This window comes from Falco punctatus, assembly GCF_963210335.1.
Source record: "Falco punctatus genome assembly, chromosome: 12".
Classification (NCBI taxonomy): domain Eukaryota; kingdom Metazoa; phylum Chordata; class Aves; order Falconiformes; family Falconidae; genus Falco; species Falco punctatus.
The window spans coordinates 17,722,865-17,744,129 of NC_137592.1; the positions used below are offsets into that span (position 1 = coordinate 17,722,865).

Sequence of the window (21,265 nt, forward strand, 5' to 3'; positions counted from 1 at the left end):
TGCCAGAATAATTGCAATTCATTTAGGAGTTGGAATCAAATCATAAATCAGTCCTCAGCCATGTCTTAACAACAAATACCAATTTTAATACAGAATTGTTGAGTGCGGCGTTAGTAATTGTAAGGAGTGTTGTAAATACAGATGCTTATCCCTTAGGGTTGCTCGCAGTATTATGCACACATTCTGCACTAACATTTTGTCCCCAGTGGTGTTGCACACCACAGTATTTATTCCCAGGGTAGTGTATTACTACTTGCTAGTTCCCATGTACCTACTTGGCCTGTTGCTCAATGAACTTCTGCCATATGATTTGCCCAGCGACCACATACATGGTTAGCAGCCCTTCTAAGTCTTACCAGAGAGGGTTTTCCAGACTTGCAGCAGTCACTATCTATGACGGATAATCAAGTACCACTGATTATCATTATGACAAAGCAAAACACGTGTTTCCTGTTTGTAAACTATTATTATAGGGCCATAATCTGTGTAGTTGTAAAGCTCAACCTTCATTAAAGTTTTTACTTACAATGCAATACTTTGTGCTCATAACTGGCTCCTGAAGAGAGGGAAAGAACGTGTTGCATCCGTGACAGACATAGTTTGCTGACTGTGATGGTTTGCTTCTCCTGAGCAGATGCAGTGAGGGTGAGGAGACAGGTCATACCCACGTCCGTCTATTGTTTCTCTGCTTGCTCATGACAGGTATGGCATATTGGCTCCCTCCCTTCTTCATCTCTCACAACTTTATGTGGAAATCCTTGCTGACTTCTCTGTCCCCTTGGGTATGACTCTGGGGAATGATCCAGAAATTAACTTTATCATCATATTCACCTTGAGAGGAAAAGCAACTCCTTCTTCCCTCTTAACCATCGTAACCCTCATTGAGAACAAGACTGAGGTTTAGTGGAATTCTTGTGTTTCTGCATTTGAGATAATCATTCTTAAAAAAAAAAAAAAAAAAAAGGAAGTCCCATAACACATGCAATATTCATGCACCATGAGGGATTTTCTTCAGCTTTACTGAGCTTTGGATCATGCTTCATATCACTTGAAACCTCCCACAGTCTCAGACCTCATCATTATTGGCCTTTCTACAAGCCTGTAAGGGACCCAGCAGTCCCACCCTAAACAAGATTTCAATTAGCTCCATCTCCATCTTAATTTGCCAGTTGATCTAAAGATGTTTTTTGTGTGAGGCCTGTTCCACATTTGCTCATCAATACTGCATCTCACATCTCAGCCCTAGAGATTTCTATATTTGTCTTGTCTGGGATTACAGGGAGGACAGAAGGAGACTGTAAATAGTTCGCACCATTCTTCTTGACTTATCAAGGGCTTCTGGTATGGAAAAGAGTGCTGGCTGTTTTGAAAACAATTTGCAAAACCAGCTTACATATAGACAGCCAACACCAAGTTTCAATACAGTTTAATATACAATATAATATAGTATGGCTGAAAAATATTTTGCTTACATTTGTTTATATTTTACCTAATTGCAAAATTCCTGTCCATAGCAAAGCAGGAAGCGTATTTCTATAGCATTTTCCTGATGAAAATGGGTAGGTACATCTTCTGTGCACACCTACTGTGAGTAACATTTCATGCATGCTATACAACAATCTGTATTTCAGGTGAAATCTATAGGGCACAGCTGGGGGCTTGACACCCTTACTCCACCTCTGTTTCCTTTGGTATTTCCTGGATTATGCTGTCTTGTTATTTTGCCTTTATATGATACAGTTTTTAAGCACTTGGACAGCTATCAAGTATCCCTTAAGACTCCCACAGATGGAGGAGCAGATGCACCGTAACCATCTGGGGCCAGAACTATGATTAACTTTCAAGTCAATGTGCCTGTACGAATGGACTGCGTGTTAGAAATGTTTCTTCCACTTCAACCAGAAAAAAACAAGGTTTAAAAGCAGCCTCTGGACTCAGGTGCCCAGCGTGAGAAATTTTTTCTGTTAGGCATGTGAAAATCAGCGATACTTCCAAAACTTTGGAATATGGTGGTCTCCTGCCCCTAAAGCAACAGAGATCCTCGCTCACCTCACTATACTGGTGACCGAGTTGTGTTCACAGCTCTTACCAAGTGCCTCTTGCTTGCCGCACGGGAATTGTGTCAAGAATCACAACAGCCTTTTGTAATGCTATGACCTACCTTTCCAGCAGGAGGGGAATGGCTATTTTTGGTATCATTAACCTGCAGGTTTTGGTTTCATTGATTTTATCTGCTGTTTCAATTTACAAAGGAATGAAACCAGCACAGGCACCTCAGCTGGTCAGAGAGATTGGGACAGGTGATTGCTCCTCATTCACCTAGGAACTTCTCTAGCTGTTTCTGCCACACAGTATGAATGTCTGGAGACCTATATGATGATGAGCTATATCTGCAAGCTTTCCTGATCCAAAAAGCCAACAGCTCCCTGACTTCAACACAAAAGGATTTCTTTATTGCTGGACAGAGAGTGTCTCCTACAGTGGCAGCCTGCATGCTTCTACCCCTGAGCACCTCACCTGCTCACACCTTGCACACATCCCACTGGGCTCACCAGTACCACCAGTTAATCTCTCTGTCAACAACCGCATACATTTTAGCTTTCAGCAAAGCACCAAAGGAATCTCCTTCCCTACTTCCCCTTTGCGATGATGGCATTTGGTTACCTTTTCGCTTTCTGGTTCATCCAGAGGAACAGCCTTCCTAGCTGGTTGGTGAGGAGCCTGTGAATGAAAACAGGTTGGGCGAAGTCTGAACAAGGACTATGCAGCCACAGGCAGACTGGCCCAAGGAAGACCCTTCCTAAGTGACTCCATATACAGCTCACTGTGCTTGTGTTGGGAATAATCTTAGTGAAGAAATATGAGAGACCTTGTTTCTGACATATCCCTTTTTAGGCCCTGAACTCTTTTCTTTCTCAATAGGACTGAAAGCCTACTTTCTGTCAGGGATTACTCATGTGCCAACCTGGTCTTAGATGCAATAGTGGGTCAGAAGGGGCCATATGGAAACAATGTGAGCCCCGCAAATGTTAGTTGTGGGTCTAACAGGTGAACCCAGGACTGGACAGGACAGGTGAGGAGTGGGCATACAGGTGTTCCCTGGTCACCAGCAGCTAAGGCTGCTTGCATCTCAGTGGAAACAGTGGGACTGAGGACAGGATGCTGCTGGCTCAGATTGTGTCAAAGGACAAAGACAAGCAAGGACACCTTATACCTTTTTCTCAGGAGCCCATGCAAATATTTGGAAGAAATTTGGCTCAGCATTTTCAGAGCTCACATGCTACGGAAATGGTAGCAGGTATGTAACGATGCTGAAAATACACTGGCATTTAGCAGCTGCCTACTCTTGTATGACCAAAGTGCCAACGAGAAGCAAATCTACCGTGGGGATGAAAGAACCCCCTTTTAGCCACACGGCTGCAATGTAGATGGTGGGGCAGCAGTGCAGTGGAGCGGCTGTGTAACTGTGCAGCTCCCCCACCCACACTGCACCTCAGAGCCAGCTGTCTACTGATGCCATTGGTGGGCATCAAGAGCACAGTGTCCTAAGGCAAACTTCCCAAAACTTTGAAGATGCCTAGACTGGGAAAGAGAGGTTCTTTGGGCTGTCTCTGGGATGGACTGGAATAACTTCAGTTAACACCAAGCACACCAGCCTGCACATGCATAGCTTCTCTTACAGAGACTCCTGCAAAAGTATCAGAGGGTGTGAAGTAACATTATTATTATACTTAGAGGTAGAATTTTCAGCCAGGAATGTCAGGGTGCTTTGTAATCTTTAACTAAACTGCATCTGTGAAACAGAGAGGCCACATGGACATGGACCACCTCATCCCAGCCTCGAGGGGAGTCACCGCTGGAGTAGAGAGCATCAGCTGCATAGGCACGCACAACAATATCTTCTCCAGTTCAAAAGGAAGTGAAGACTATCACCTCTAGTTCAATTTCACGAGGAGTGTGGGAGGCTGGGAAGCTGTGTGCAAACACTCAGATTGGACCTGGCAAGGCTAGGATTTTCTTTGCAAAGCAGCTATTGCTCTGTCACAATAATATTACTCAGAACTGATAGTGATCAGGGCAGAGAGACAGGTCAGAGTCCACACATTGCAAGAACTTTAGTTTCTCTGTCAATGGCTGGATAAGCCTGAAAATAAATCTTAAGGAAAAATCCTCAGCACCCTGCCAGGCTGCTAGCAGCCCACATGGGACCAAGCAGTGCTTGTTTGCAACTGTGCTCCCTCCCTGCTGGCACATCTGTGCACACTCTCAGGGCAGGAGTGATCTCTGGTCAGTCCTCCCCTATTTAAGGCATTATTTAAGCGTGTGCTTACCTGAAAGCCAGGTCCAATGCTTGTTCCAATGCTTCTGATCTTGAGTCAATGATTTCTGTAACAGTAACAGATGAAGATGCACAAACTGCTTAACAAAGTCAGCACTCCCTCACATGACCAATAATGATTCCTGTTCAACAGTCAGCAGGTGAACAAACCCAGCAGTAAAATTCTTCTGTGCATAAGGATCCCGGATATGACAACTCCTGCCTTAACAACAGAGCATATGATCAAATCCATTCATTTCAATGAAAGGGAAGGCAGGAGGGAAAGTGTTAATTATTCTTTGTGGGATGAATGAAATGCACTGTACAATTAGCACCTTCTGTGCTCCCGCCTGTTGACAGGCTTAACTTAAGAGATTTCTCTGTACTGTCCTACGTATCACCTTTCCTTTGACATTATCTTCCTTTTCTTGGCTCTCTACATAGAATTTTAATGAGATCTTAATTGTTTTTCCATCAGCTGCAAGGATTTCAAACCCAAGTCATATGTTGGTTGTCATTCTGCAGAAGGTGGTATGGGGAGCTGTAGAGATGTTCTCTTGCTAAAAAGGAGCAGGAGGCAGCCCCCACACCTCCCACTGCATCCCAGGGAAGGGCTGTCTCTGTATTTCCAGTGCAGGCCTGGAGACTACAGTTTGGTATTTCTGCAGTTACACAACGGGGATTGGAAATATCAGTCACGCAGATGACCAGCATCACCTCCGTGTGACTCCACTGGTTGCAATAAGATTTGAGGGGTTGGTTTCTGAGTCTGCCTTGCCACAGTTCTCAGGGCTTAATGAGCCCTTCGCTCAACACAGCCAGAGGACACACAGGTGCTGAATGAGCTGTACATCAGCCTCCTATTTTTTGTCCTTTGCTGTCTACTAGTCGCCTGCACACTCTCATCTTTTGCTTCATGGTTCAAGTAATTTTCAGTAACACAACCTATTTAAAGCATGCATTTACTTACGTCTCTTGAACCTTTTCAAGGGCACTTTCTGAAGGTATCACAGATTCCCTGAAGCATTATGGGGAGAATAGGATGTTGCAAGAGTAACTGGATAGAGCTCACCATACGTATAGAGTCCACAGGGAGCATAAAGAGTTCCTGAGATACAGGCACCCATGGTGCTGTACTGTTATGGAGAGGGATACTACACGTTAGGGTTACTCTTTATGGTCATCAGACTGTATGAAGAGTAATTTATTACGGAGTGGCTGCCCTAGGGTTTGTTACCAAGCCACTTCAAGAGCTGATACTGCCTGCGGGAAGCTGGCACTAGGTGTGAGTGCACAGGCCTGGGAGCAGTGGGGTAACAGCCAGGGAAGTACTGCATCGGGCAGGCAAGTCCTGAGCACTGGGGGTTGCCTAAAGCTGGTGGGACAAGTCCCAGACACAGAAGGGGGGGCCTGGCCTCTATGCAGGGCTGCAAATTCTGCCATCATGCAGCAAAGAGCCAGGAGCCTAAAACCAATGATGATCAATTAATATCTCAGATTTCCATAGCTATTCACTCCAGGGTCCTAATATAACTTATAATCAATATCTGACAATAGTCTGGGGATTATGTTAGCAAACAGCAGCATTTTAGAGATGAGGGAAGAGGGGCACACGTTGCTTGTCCAAAGAGTACAACATCAGTGGAAAAGACGACTTGCTGAGAAAACTACTTTCAGGGCCACGAGTAAAACCTCAGCTTCGCACTCTGAATCCTGTGTTCCTCAACCGGACAATGCTGCACAGGCTAGCCATCCATGTTTAATTAATGCTTACATATTTTTGTTATTCATCCATGAACTTAATATTTATTAAAATATTTCTAACAGCCTTGTTCCTCCACATTACTCCATTTCAGTGTGGAGCATTCAGTGACAGTTTCCATGTAGCTGTCTCCCGTAATCACATTTCCTGCCCTCCCAAAATATCTCTCTCCCTTATGGGAAACAATATGGAAGCAATAGCATCTTTTATGTCATAGCTGCTGTGTGACAACTATGTGGTTTCCATCCACACCTTACACTCATTATAGACATTCACTTTTTGACAGCTAGATTCTTCCCTTTTGGGCTTTGGTGCCAATCCTAATCTCAGTAAAGTATAAGAAAACAAATTAATTAGCAGGCACTGGAGAGCCTGAATGTTGCCCAAAGGTATACATTGTGAGCTAAATAAGAGAAGCCTATAATGCTTATTACATGATTTGAGCTAGCCTGTTTTTTATTTGCAACAACACAGCTCCTGCACCAGGGAGCAGTGGGCAATTTGCAGCTGGAAGCATGGCCAGAACTCTGCCCTGCATCCTTCTGCACCCTGGGCATGTCTGCTGCTCCACTTAACATGACATCAGGAAACTGCCTCAGCACAGAATTGGAGCATTCGAGGTAGGAAATTTCATTTGCTCAGTTGCTATAAATGAGATAGCCCATTCATACAGGGCTGTAGTTTTGACCACAGATAGCAAGAAGACACAAATAAACTGATGGGACCTGGGAAACTTGCTCTGCTCCCTCTTTCTCAGGCTGTCTTTCGTTAACCATGACAAATATTTAAATTAAAGCAAACACTGCAGATATGAGGGAACTTTTAGTTCACTGACAAGAAACACTGCCTTCAGGACCTCTTTCATGTCCATTATAAATAGAAAGCCATAGCACTGCAAAACTAAAATCAGTGCTGGCAGTCCAGCTCTTGCCTTCTTTAAAGAAGTTGCCAAAATGTGCAAAAATTTAAACATTCAGAGAGATAACACACTGCTTGCTCAGTGCACCTCATCTGTAATTTACAGATCGTTATTGCTGGCATCACTCGAACACTCCATACTTGCTTAAAAAATGTGTCGCTTGCCTAAAGCTTTAGACAAATCATCTAATTTCCTAACAAGCCAGTAACACTCAGTTGAGTGCGGCTACTGGAGCAGAACAAAGTATGTTCCTGTTGTATCACAAATGGGGAATGCTGAGTCCAGACCTGAAATGTAGACGTGCAGGCAGGGGCTGGTGCATTCGTCATTCTTTACTTTTCCGGCTGAACTCCTTTTTCAAAGTGTAATTGTACTTCTGAGCATGGGAGATATGCAGAAACAAGCAAAGAGGTAGCTACATCAGCTTTGGCCCGTTACTGCCAGCTCCTTTACTCCTTCCTTCCACTAGGAAAAATGTGATACTTCATGTAAAAAGCAAAATAAAAAAAAATTTGATTTGGAAATTCCTCTAAATGTCTTATAACAACCATGGTTTAGGCTGCTCATGCTCCCCATTCACTTTTGCACACCTTACTCCCCCTCCCAGGTACTTTTTCTGGTGCTGTGTACCTTTTAACCTGAAGGAAGGACATTCCACTTTTTCTGCACCAAAAATCTCTTAGCAACCTTCTGAAAGCAGACACCTTTCACAAACAACACCAAATTAAACTGGAAAACAGTCCTACTTAAAAAGCAAGCAAGCAAAACCAAAAATCCATAAAAGTCCCTGAACAAGCCCTGTCTTGAGAGAGAATGACCTGGTACTGGGCTGAGGGTATGATTAAGCAGTGATAACCCCAGGGACTGGAAAGCTTCCCAAGGGATTAAAAGATCTTTAAGCATAATTCCCTCTGCAACCGAAACCAAAATTTGAACTTGGTTCTTTGGAAGTGAAACTCCAGTCCGTTCACCCCGGCAGCCTCGTGTTGAGGCACCACGTGAAGTGCCCGGTTTGTCAGGCTGAGACTTTCGTGCCTGTGGATGGAGAGCTGCAACACGGCCCGCGCCGAGGAGCCGGGAGGGCTCTGAAGGAGGCGATTAGCAGCGAGCTGGACCTGCTGAGACCTGCATGGCTTGCGAGGGTGAAAATGCAAGTGACGTGAATGGAGCAGGAGCCCACGCACACAAGAGGGCTAAGGAGGCACAGACAGCTATGGAAATGCCCTCCGGCAGGCAGGCGTAGCTGCCTGCTTGCAGCGCTGTGCAGCAGGGATACCCACCCTGGGGCACCCATCGCAGCTGGCAGGGCCTTTGGGTCCCTCCCAGGGTCCATCCCCAGAAAACAGAGAGCTAATGGGTGTTCGATGACATCGCACAGCAGAAATATATCCGGCTGTACATGTACGTGTATGGAGCCCCCTGACTGGGGAGAAAGACGGCATGTATGAATCCCACCACCAAACAGGGTACATAAACGCACATCTGGTTTACATGTGCTTTCCTCCACATGACACACAGGGCTCATGGTCTGCGTGTGTGCCTTAGCTGGCTTTATGAAAGGCTGCATAGATCAATTTGAGAAAGTGCTCGGGATCCTCGGCTCCAAAGGAAGGAAGGGAGAAATTCTCCAACAGACCTGGGATCTTGGGAAGCTGCTAGACCCACCTAAAGCAAAGTGCAGAAAGCACACCATGAAACACTGAGCATGGTACTTTTCTTCCATTATTTCTGAAAAGGCTAATTAATGTCTTTGCCTGTGCTGCATAAAACTTTGAGACAAATCTGTCCTTCAGGTCACAGGAAGTGGTGACATACAGACAAAAAAAAAAAAAAAAAAAAATCAGCTTTCCATTCATTTCACATCTGCGTGGTTCCCACTGCTATAGCCAAGATTATTTTTTTCCTTTAATTTTAATCATGCATGCAGAAAATGAGAAGTATGTAGCACACTCCTTCCAAGCCAGAGTGACAGACAGCCTGTCTCTTCCCTACCAATAGCCTTTTGGGGCCACGCTATCCCTGACTGTTCAAGAGCACAGCTTTACTGACAGCATACACAACTTGACAAGTAACGAGTACAAGATGGTGAAGAAATTTTCTTCTCTCTCCTTTCCCCCTCCTCTTCTCGTTGCACTGAATCTATATAAACAAATTCTATCACTGACTTTGCCAGTAGATGAGCTTTTCCATCTGGGAATAATATTTCATTTAAATAAGGGATTGGAAGCCCTTTGCAAGAAAAAGGTAAAACTAGCATGGACACATCATCCTCAAATATTCTGGGGGCGGAAGAAAAGAAGAAGACAAAAGACAGAGAGCGAGAGGGAGAGACTGACCAAGGGACCTATGAGTGCTTTTCCTTTTACAGCTGCTATGGGTTTTCTTTGAGAAAAACCAGTTGCCACCTTCTAGAAGTGATGGAAACACTGGCTTTGCTCCGTTATAGCTGTAAGCTGGGAGAAACTGGATGGGAGAAATAACGAACCAGTGCTACTGATTGCTCTCCCCTCTTGCTTCAAGTTAGGTGCTCCCCAGCTGCCTTGCAGGGCACCCCCACTGCCCCCCAGCAGCCAGGGTCAGGCAGGGAGAGCAGTGTGGGGAGCAGGGGGTGGCAGTGCTTGGCTCCCTCCCAGGGTCCCACAGTGGCTCCACCAGCTGCTGGGGAGAAGAAAAGTTGCACATTATCCCCCTCATTTCTCTTGCAAGGAGCACAGTGGGTAAGTAAGCAGCTTGCCCCACATGAGGGAGGGAAGGTCGGTCCCTTACTGCAGGATGGCAGAAGTCAGTGCTCCTCCCTGAACTGGGAGAGGATCGGGGGGAGATGTGTCCCCACCCTGTCTCAGGAAGCAAATGCTCTTAATCATTTCAGTACAATAATGATAATATTCCACTCAGGCAGAACATACAAGAACTTTCAGATGCTCTCAAAACTTCTTCCTCAGATTTGTAGCTGCAGAACAGCACCATAAACTACAGGTTTTTCTGTTGGCGCTGGGGGAGCCCTTACCACAGGGCATCCCCACCGCAGGGCATCCCCACCGCAGCTTTACAAACCCCGTGAAAATCATTCTCTGTTGTTTTTTCCTAATGATGACAGGAAGCCAGGGCATAATGCAAGTGATAACTAACCTCATGTCACAAGCTTCAAAAAGGTAACAGCTTGTATGATTTCCGACAAGTTTCCATAGATGTTTTCTTTTACTAGTACTTAAACCCACTGCAGATGTCCTTATGCATCCATGTAGGTGCAGTAGTCCCCAGGGGGATGCTGTGGGGTACCGCAAGGTCCCAAAGACAGACACGGCCCACCTTGGGCTGACCACAGAAGGGGGAATACAGAAGAAAGTTACAAGGCCAATTACAAACCAATAGCCTTCTGTTTGTTTGTTTTCCAAGATACACTGACTAAGTAGTCTCATCTTGTTAGAATTACCTTGATACAAGCATACATTACAAAATTTTCTGTTTGGATAAACTAGAAAAGCTCAGCAAAAAAATTCATGTGAATTCAACAATGCCCTGGAGGATAGGGGGGGGAAGAGGTATTTGTTTTTTCCTACCAGTACTTCGTATAAATTCAGCAAAACAACTGCCCTTTACTTTCAGTCAATATACAAGTTCTTTGTATTTTTTTGGGGGTAGGGGGATGGGATGGGAGACAGACAGACAGACTGAAATTGCCTAGTTTCATTGATTCAGTCCATCTTCTGCCAGTCAACAAGAGCTTTCAGCCTCGACAAAGACTAAAATAAAGCATACCAAATAAAAACCATGGACATGTAATTGTCATTTCCCAAAAGCTTCTTTCAGTCCCAGCTTCTCAGAAAACTACCCAAGCATTAAAGCTGCTGCCACTCAGGGAATCTAATTATAACTCAAAAAAAAAAAAGAAAGAAAAAACCAACCCACACGTCTAACTGAATATATAAAGGATAATTATGTCATTAAAGCTAACAACATTTCAGATGGCGAAAGAATCATAAGGCAAGAATGGATGTGTTGGACACCATCAGGCTCCCATCAGATTATTCACAATAAAAATGCAGCCGTCACCAAAAGAATCTAATCCTTGTGTGTTTCCACTGATACAGCTCAGATGTGCGTGCTGGTATTTTTGAGCCCTAGCAGAGCTGTAAGTGTCAGCGATTCATTGTTTACTGTCTGGACTGAATTGACTCTTCAAGCTCCTTAATGATACACAGGCGGCCAATGCTTCATCTACCAAGGCATGTTGATCGCCATCCAAGTAAGTATAAGATTTCACATGGCTGTAAAGAAGGATCCTCCTCACATAGTCCAAGGAACTGCTCACAAAGGCTCTATTTAATCAGCGCAGCTCCATCTTAGTGACATGGGCACAGCAAAACAATTGTCCTTTTAAGAAAAACTAAGTCCTAGAATCAAAGAAACCCAGTGGGTGCTGCAAGGAATGCAGGCAGCAGAGGGTAGGTATGCTTTCTGGCCACAATTTATCACGAAAAAGAGTTGCTATCTCTAGCAGTAGAATTGTGTATCCCCAAAGAAATCATAAGAGCGTGTTTTCTGAATAACTTCAGTCATTCCATAGTCTTACCTTGCCAACAAAGAGGCTGATAATATTAGTTCTGTGAGTAGCTGAGCTAAGGAAACTCAGTTTCCTATGGATTTCTGTTATGTACCCTTACACTACCACGGAAATTAGCCTACTACAGCCCAGTGTCCCCTCCATGTCACACCTTTGGGTTTACTCTGTACCCCTCAGTCCTCCTCCCCACCACAATGCTCTCAGGTGTACTGATATTTGCTTGTCCTTCGAAAAAAGTCACACCCCTGAAAACCTATCAGTGCATCACACCTTCTAGGTATCCCTCCCTTGTTGCCATCACCTACTTTCATGGTGATCTCAGTTATTTCTGTTTCCCATCTGACGCCCTGCAGTTCCCCTCCAATCCCTTCTAAGTCTCCAGTGGCACCTCCAGCTCCCCCAAAACTTTTACTTTTTCATTGCTTTGGAGCAAGCGAGAAACAGCTTGTGCTGTAGGTGGATTAAAGCCATTCACACGACGATAGGGCAGCTGGGTTCTGTTCCTTGGGGCAAACAGAAAGGGCAATGGTTGAACGATCACAGCTTTACCTTGAGGGGACATTAATCAAGCCTTTGGAAAATTTCCACCAGTCTTCATGAAATTCATAAAAATGGTAATGCCTTTGAGATGCTTTCCTTTCTTTCCAGATTGGCTGAAATTTGCTGACAGTTTGAAAGTTACGGGGAGGAGCAGGGGGGGAACCAACAGATGGACAGACAGCCACTGTGACTGTATAAGCCTCATTTCCTTGGAAAACCAGACAAAAATAGAAGAAAACTACAGTGGCTGACAGATTTAGTTAATGTAAACGTACAAGGTTTTTAGTCCATTAACCTTCTTATTGGTCTAACTATTGCATGAGAGGTTCGGTTGCCTTTTCTGACAGAAAATAACTTGGCGGCGCAACATCCTGGCTGCAAAGAGTCCTGCAGACTCAGAATTCGTAGGCAAAAGACACCCTTTCCCGCTGCTTCTTGGCATTAATCAAGAGTTGCCTCTAACAGACACACAGAAATCTCTTAAACTTGTCTTGTGGGTTTTTCTCCTTCTCTCTGTTTATTCGTATTTAACTTGGAAGAGCTGCAGACTGGATAAGGCTATTAAGGCTCACATTTTAAACAATGCGTTATGTATTAAGGGTATAAATCAAAGACATGATGTCAGTGCAAAGACTCTCATTAAATTCAGTTTGGAGTGTCAGTTAATAGAGCTTCAAAACTCTTCATGAGAAAGTGTCAGAGCATCTCATGTGACTGAAGTCCTCCAGGCAGCTCAGCTGGGCCACCCTTTGTGTGCCAGAGCCAGGCAGAGTCAGATCCATGCAACACAATGCAGTGACTTGCAGGAGCACTGACCTGAAGGAAGCCCTCCGGTAACATAGCTGTTAGAGACCTTTCTAGCATTAGTGCAGACTGTGGTACCTCTACTTTCAAGGGATACAGTCTAAAAAGTGTGTATGCCCTGATACCGCAAAAATTAATAAAAATCCTCTTTTGCTCAATCTCTACTTTTGGGATTAAAGTTCCTGGGTTTATCCATTCAGCCTAGGTGGTAGCTAGGGTGTCTGCCTAAATGCTGCCTTGGATTCTCAACAGCTTGACGACAGATCAGATACATTTTTCTTCAGTAATTCAACACAACCTTTAAGACACTCCCTTGTCTGTTAAATGACCCACTAGAGGAACCAGTCCAAGTGAAGTGGAATTTACCCAGTGGAAAAAACCAGTACAAGTCCCATCCAAAATTCACCTGGAAATGTCTTTGAGAAGCGGTGAGCAGACCTTCTTTGCGCAGGGGTACGAAATTAACTTTATCTAAATATCAAGGGTGCTCATTCTATGGAATACTGACATATCACACACATACAAGGATTTAGCAATTTTTGCTTGAACCATTATTAACCTTTTTGGGTCTGTGATGGCAGTAGGGCAACTGAGGGACTGCACTAATAACTGCAGCAATATGCAAGGACAGCAGAAACAAAATCACTGTATTCATTTAAAAATGCTTAATGTTCTGCCCAAGGAAATTAATGTAATAGAAAAAGATGATCTGAGATAGGATACTGCTGGGAGACCTCAAGTCATTTTTGATCTGCTGCTCTGCTCCAGGCAGGCTTTTTTTCAACCCATGCAGTGCAATCACACTGAGGAGTTCTCAGACTTTTTATGACACTGAAATTTGTCCCATTATTTGGTTTTGCAGATGCAATCATCTTACAAGGGCCCTAACCGTCCCCAAGGGTCTGGGCAGACTCCACAGCCCTACAGAGACTGAGATTCACCCTTGCAGCCTCGCTGGTTTGGGTCAGTGCCCTGCCAAAGACTCCAGAAGTCACCTCCTGCTCTCGTGCACCAGCACCTCCATCCATTCCCAGTGTGCTGGGTGCCAGCCCACAGCCCTCAGAGCGGTATTCTTCCAAGCTTCCTCTCTGCTGCTTCTCCTGCTAAACACTGCCTACAGGGAAGGAATGGACAGCTGTCAAGGTCAGCCCGTGACCGACAGTCATGGGCTTTAATTTCTCCTCCCTCTCTCACTCTTGCTCCGTTACAGTCAGTTTAGCCTTTCCGCAGCTGTTAGTTTCATTGACTGCTGCACCTTCTCATATATTTGAATTGTGAAATTTTGAAGGCAGGCCTGGCTTCCTGTGGGCTATTTGCAGATCTTCAGTGCAGACAGACACTGGGATGGCACGGATACAGGTCAGCAGCCAAGTCAGCGACATGGGACTGGTTGGGAACGGAGCTCACGTGAGATCTGTGAGAAATCCAGGTTCTTGCAGAGATTTCTGTGATGTTTAATTCAACCTCAGCAAAGCCACCTTTCTGCTGTGAGCATTTATGGCATGATAGCTTCAGAAAGGATTTTTGGTTTTCTCCTATATTTTGATATTTTCCCCATGAATCTGATACAAAAAGTTGCACTTTATTTCTACAAACTTCTTGATGCAGGCAGGAAGAAAACACAGACAGCCTAACTACTTGTGAGAACTGCCTGGGGGATGAGATGAAGGAAAATCAAGAGCTAAACTTAGCTAAGGGAAAGGAAACAGGCTATAAAAACTGTTGTCAGGTGCAGAAGAACCTTTTGGGAGTTGCAAGCATTTGGTCTTTCCAAAAGGAGAAGTGCAAGCAATTAGAAAAATGGCCATAATATTATTTATGCTCAGGGAAATGGATGAACCCTCAATTTTCTGGGTTTCAGAGACCTAGGAAGATGCCAGCTGAATGTTTTCAGAGCTTGTGTTTGGGTAGTTACGCACCAGAGAAAGATGCTTTTTCCTGACGTTATGAGTATACAATACACATTTTCCGCAGGCATCAATTACAAGTATCTTCCACCTTCCTCTTTCTCAGCAAATTCCCTGGGTTGTAAATAGCGAGGACAGCTATTCAGGAAGAGAATGGAGATGGTAGACAAGTTTGTGTAGTAGCAGCTGGACAATTTCTCGTTGTTCAGAAGGAACCTAAATCTACCTAGAAGGCACCCAGATGCTGGAAATGAAAGTAAGAGGTGCCAGTGGACCAGAGAGGAGCCTGGTGCTGCCAGAGGTGTGCCATCCCCAAAGCACCCCGACAAAGCTCCCCAGCTACTCAGCAGCCAGAAAATGCTACAGCTGACTGAAAAGCTGAGGGACAAGGCGGCGTAGGGAAGGGAGACATTTCCACCGTATGCAAGTGGACACTGGATGAACATTTCACCAGAAACCTCACCACGTTTCTCCTTGATGAATGCTCAGAGCAGCTCTACAGGAAATGCTGTAAGATGAGGCAGCCCTTAACTTTAAATGACTTTTACATCAAAATCTGAGGTAACGCCGGCAGCGCTACAAAGCCCCTTTGAAAGCGCTTGCTGAGGCAGAAAATTTCATCTCACAGGAGAGCCAGGAGCTGAAGTTCCTGAGAAAACAGGCCAAAAGCAGTTTCCTTGTAAATAGCAGTAATATCAGAAAGTCTCCTGGACCTCAAAGAGAAACCAGTGGCCAAGGACCTGGTTGTTGGGCTGCAGCAGTCCAGGGGATGCTGCTCAGGATATGAATCATGGAAGCAGGACAGTCACATCCTGTTATGAGCACACTGCTTATTTTTCCTGCTCCTTCAGCCCTGGACTTCTCTGCTGTGCCTGCCACCAAGGCTGCCAGCTGCGGAGGTTGTAAGGTGGACGCCTGTCAACAGGAACCAAACTATAATCACTGATTCATTTCACAGCGTCTCCTGAAGCAGCCATCAGCTGGCAAATGTGTTCAGAGAGGAACCAGAAACCTATGGGTCAAAAACTTTTCCTGATACTGACTTTTTTCCTGTCAATGGCAGCAGAAAGCATGGGAAGGTACTATTCTGGTTTGGTAACGTCTCCGTAGCCACTGGTCTTACTGAGAGGTAAATGGTGGGCCAGAAACAGCAGCTGAGGAAAATGAGGCTTCCTACCTGGTACACACCAGCTCCGAGGTAGGTTTGGTATGTCAGATCAGTTAATACAGAAGACCAACTCTGCCTCCACATCAGTTTCAAGATTGTACACTAGGCTCTGGAGCAACAAACATATTAATTTTACACCCAGGAACTTTGTAGATGACATTATGGTTGAAGACATCAGGACAGTGACAAGCACAGTATTTAAACTGCATAACACAAAGGGAGAGCTGTAGCCCCCACTTGAGCTGCTCATCTCACGCTCCTCAACCAAAGACTACACCAGGAAGCCCTGGCTTATTTAAGCATAGTAGGAACTTTACCCGCGCCTTCCATGGGAACAGTTGCATCACACAGCGATACTAACACCTTCCCAGCTGCTGCAGTTCTAAAGGACGCCAGCAGACCTAACGTGGGTGACACTTTTTCCAGCGAGAGCCCTTATTAAAAGTGACACCATGGCTTGTCCAGACAACACAGCTGTGCAAAGGTCACCTTGAAAGGAATTGTACTGAAGAACCCAGTGCCTCTTTTAGCTAGAATATTCTATTAAAAATGTATTATTTTAAATAACTCCCAAGGTTGTGTCCTCAATGCTGCAGAATGCTGGGAAGGCAGATATTTAAGGGGCTCTTCTTTCTTTGTCAAGATCTTCTTAAAAATTCCTATTAATGCTTAAAAAGCTCTCCTTTCTGAAATTAGCCATTTAGAACACAAAGGTAGTGGGACTGGTACAAGCAAGAATGCTTCGTCAAAAGCAAACCTTAGGTTAATTGGCACACACAGCAGAGCGCTCAATAAGGCCAGAGTTTCCATAAGGAAATAATTGTATAAGATACCCCCTTTGAAACACATTAAGAGCCAGCCTTCCTGCCATGGACATAATTTCCCCTGACCTCAGCAGGTCTGAGCCCAGAGGGTGCGCACCTTGCAAAGCCCTTCTGCTCCTCTTGCTCCATGAAGCAGTATCGGGTCCAGGTCCAGGCATTCAGGGACCTCCTGTGGTGGCTGTGGCTTCCCATGGAAGCCGGGGAGACAGCAGGCAGAGAAGTGGCATAGAAAAATTAGCAAAATACTACATTTGTATCAAGCCAGAATCACCATGCCCCTACTGGACAATTTCACAAGCATTTTATAGAGCGACTTGTGTCTTCTAGACACTCTCGCTGTTAAACTATCACTTTGATGTTTTCTGCCTGAAGTTCAACACAAACTGCAGAAGGCAGCCTTTTGCCTGAAAATGAGCACCTGAAGATCTTCTCAAGGAGGAAAGGCTAGAAGGCCGCAGAGCGTGCCGCCATCACTTCCTCCAAATTGTCCTTAGGGAGGCACAGATATGTCACCCTTCCCGGGGGGAAGGTAAAAGGGTGAAATTAAGAAAAGCATTGTTTATTCTCTATGCTCCAGTGAATGCTCTTGCCCACAAGTAGGGATGGAGTTTCAAAAATGGTAAGGCCGTCTGTGTCAGGACGAGCACCTTCACCCATGGTGGTGGCTCTCTCAGGCCAGTTAAGGTTTGTAGCTCTCTAAGCAGCACAGCAAAAGTTTTCTTGCCCTGTCTGTATTGCAACAAAAAGCCCCAGTGACTCTTGCCAGGTCATCTTCAAGTCACTGGAAGGACTGGCCCAGGATGGCGTGAGATAATTCCATTCCTGAGGCACTTGATCCAGCCATTCCCAAATTCAGGGTCATGACTCCGTGTGGGCTGCAGGAATTACAAGAGTTTTTACAAGGCTGACTAAAGTTCAGTTTCATCCAATATCTATGCTAGTGCTCTGTAGACCCAGAATTATCCACACCCACAAGATAACTTCTGGTTCCCATCCGCTGGAAGCAGTGTTCCCTTGTCTTATGGTCTTCTTGGTGATTTTTAAGCTAAGTGAAGAAGCAGGCAGAGTAATATTGCATTTCCAGTACCCATTTTTCAAAATTTGTGTTACTATGACAAAAAATCCCCAGTTACTCCAGATTCACATCAGTATTTTTTTTATCTCAGCAAGTGTTTTAGCTAAGAGAAGAGAGTGAGTATGAGAAAATTTGGCTCCCTTTGTACTGTTAATATAGTTGAAGAATTTGGCAGATGAAAAAACAGTACTTGTGTAAGTGGCTTTACGGGTAAAACAACCTTTCAAACACATTACAAGGAGCAGAGATGTTGTTAGAAACAAATACAATTTCCCTATCAAGGAACTGTAGAATGCCTTTATGAAGCAACTAGCAACTGTCTGGGGCCATATGACAGCAATCTACTTACATACCAGCAATATGCTCTGGCTGGGAGCAGATAAAACAAACATTAGATAAAAGATCAACATCTCCCTGCAAGAGTTTACAGATTCAGCCAGAAATTCTTTATGTACCAGGCCTGTTAGGAAAACACTCTTTTTTAAAAAAACAGACTCTGATAATAGCTTAATGTTAAATAATTCCCAAGCCCGCAGAGCTGTCTTTCACTCTCTGGTTTGCCTTGGTAAAGACTCATTACTCAGCTTGCACAATGTAGCTCGATGGTATAGAGAAATGAGGAAATGAGGAAAAAAAATAGAAAAAAACTGGGATGAGAAGGATATTTATGCCAGCTGGCTATGTCATTCCCTAGGAATAAAGAAGCAGCAGCACTCCAGGAACAGCAACAGCAAGACCCTTTGACAACCTTTTGCAGCACACAGCAAAAGCAAGGAGGACTTGGGCTCCTTGCTTTTGCTGTGTGCTTCAAAAAGTTGTCATTGTCTTTAGCAAACACAGCTCCAAAATGTTCAATCCTCCCCAAAACTATTCACCCACATTTCTGTGTCAGCTGTGTAACTGTGTGATATAACTATGCTACAGTTAGTTCTTCTCGCATGAGGATCTCCCTGGAAGACAGGCAAGTGTGATTACACTTGTTTCATGGATGCCTGAAACCACCAGGATGCTTCCATGTGAGGGTGCTGAAAGGACTTCTACTGCGCTTCTTGGAGGGGGAGCAATAAGGGATCCCTGGTGCACCACAGGACTGTCTTTATGAAGGGATTTGCCCATTAAATTCACACAGACATATAGAGACCATGCTGATACTACAGCCAAGAGTCCTCCCTCATTCTTCACTCTGTTCTCTAATTTGAAGTAATTCACAGCAAATTATACATCCTAAACAGTTTGCATTGTGCTTGTCATTTTAAATAATTTCAAGCATACAAATAAGTGACATAGATTCAGAAAAGGGCTGAATGGTACAGTGAAAGAAAGACTCGTGCTACTCAAACAGGCAAGACCCATCCTTGCCAGTACCAGTGGTGAGTGACACAAGTTCAGTGCCTCATCTGCTACCAACACAGACTCAACAGGCATTTAGGAAGAGGGCAAGGGGCTTAACATGTGCCCCAGCACAAGGTCCAGGCATAATTCTAACATCCTTCTAGGTTTTAAAACTCACTCACAGCAGGGCTGCAGCCTCTTCTAGATGTAGGACAAGCCATCCTGGAATTACCCTGGAGACAGGCTGCTGCCTACTGAGCCAAGGCAGGCAAGAGCTTGATGGTACTAACTAGTCCAAAAAGGAAATAATAGAAGATATAAATCAAAGATCAGGGATGGCTTTGGAAATCAGTTAGCCCATCGCATCCTGCCAGCCCTAAAATCTGTACCTCCTCAAACCTTGTCAAAGTCATTACTGAATAACTAAGGAGAACAAAATACTGACTTCAAGTCATTTGTGTGCATAAATCACAGGTTCCCTTTTCCAAGCTGCAACAGTTTCCTTGCTTATGCGAATGCATACCTCAGGGAGGCTTTCCCCACTGGTTTGTTCCTACCAGTGGTCATTCAGGTGGCTATACAAAGTATCCCTGTTATATAAAATTCCTTTGGCAAAAATTAGTTATTTTTCTTTACTATTGTGTCTATCCTTAAAAAAACCAACAAAACCCAAACCAACAAAAACACCCCAACCAAAACAATCTTCCCATTCATTCTGTTTCATTTTGGTCTTTATACTCATTTCTGGCACAAAGACACAACATGAACAGACGATAACAAACTACTTAAAATCCAGCATCACAGGAACACTGGTGTGAATCTTGGGCCCAAAGGCTGAAGTATTGCTCCAGCAAAAACCTGGGCTCCTACTGCCAGTTTGAACCACAACCTGCCACATGAAGGTGACAACATTAGCAGTGGAGACTTGGACGAAATTTATCTGTGGGGAAGCACAGATGTAATCGTGCTAATGCAAACAGATCTTGTATTGATGGTAAATTTAGTCCATGATACTCATTTCATTCCCCTTGGAGGTCCAGATAACCATCTGGTATAAATCAGCCTGATTCCTTTGACTTCAGAAGGATTATAATGCTCAAAGCCTCTTCAAGATCTCACCCAATGACTAAGGAATATTTACTCATTTTCACGTAAAGCTGGCAAATACTGTTAGCTTTAAGTTTCTAGTCAAAGGCAGAAGGGAGCTGAACAAAACCCGCTTTTTATAAACAATGCAAAAAGGAAAACCAGACATTATTTCAGGTCAGCCTGAAACACCTGGTTCAAATTAAAATGAAAAGGGTTAAACTTACAAAAGCAAAACAAAATTTATGAACTTTTCTTCAAAAAAACCCACCCAAAATTGGCAGGGATGGGGGGACAACATGACAACACATGATACAGTACTGTGTCAAAATGGAAAGACAAAGTTTTGTTTTGAAAACACTGAAATGAGTAATTTCATTTAGGGAACAACAGAAAACTTTTTTTAAAGATCAACAGGACAAGTTCTACTCTATCTATGTGATGTGTAATTCTCCAAAACCTCACTTTTTTCAGGCTCAATATGACCTGGTAGAGAGGGCAGAAATTTGTCCTTTCAAGCAGTATCTAGCTTTTTTTTTTTTTTTTTTTTTTTGTGACAACAGCAACAGCAGCAAGGGAACCTCACAATCTGATTCATCCCAACTTCTCTACTTTCAGAGTCTGTCCCATGCCTTTGATCCCTTTGTAGCATGAAATAGTCTTGTAGCAACCTAACATTAGCAAGTATAGGAACTCAGAGAGACATGGTTTCCTACAGCTGAACTGTGGCTGATAAAGACACAAGAGACTGAACTGTTCACGTGCAATTGCGTAAGAGCATGCACGCTTAGCTGTTGCATTCACCTCCTACATTGCCAGCTGCATCACCAGGCACTTGCACACAGTGCTCTGAATGCAACCACAGGGTGCAACAGCCTTGGCACAGAGTTGTACAGGGGGCACGGAGAGTGTAGTCTCCAGACTGGTGTCACCTGCAGGTGCAAGTTCAACCAGCTCCAAAACACA

At 44.3% G+C, this 21,265-nt stretch overlaps 1 long non-coding RNA gene across 1 annotated transcript in view; it reads right to left on the reverse strand.

Moving 5' to 3' along the window:
- LOC308072034 overlaps nt 1-21,265 on the reverse strand; it is a 69,611-nt gene that overhangs the window by 25,229 nt on the left and 23,117 nt on the right. Inside the window, exon 3 of the long non-coding RNA XR_013931460.1 lies at nt 1-4,386. This exon is cut by the window's left edge and continues 25,229 nt beyond it. This is a non-coding gene — a long non-coding RNA (uncharacterized lncRNA). The remainder of the gene's footprint in view (nt 4,387-21,265) is intronic.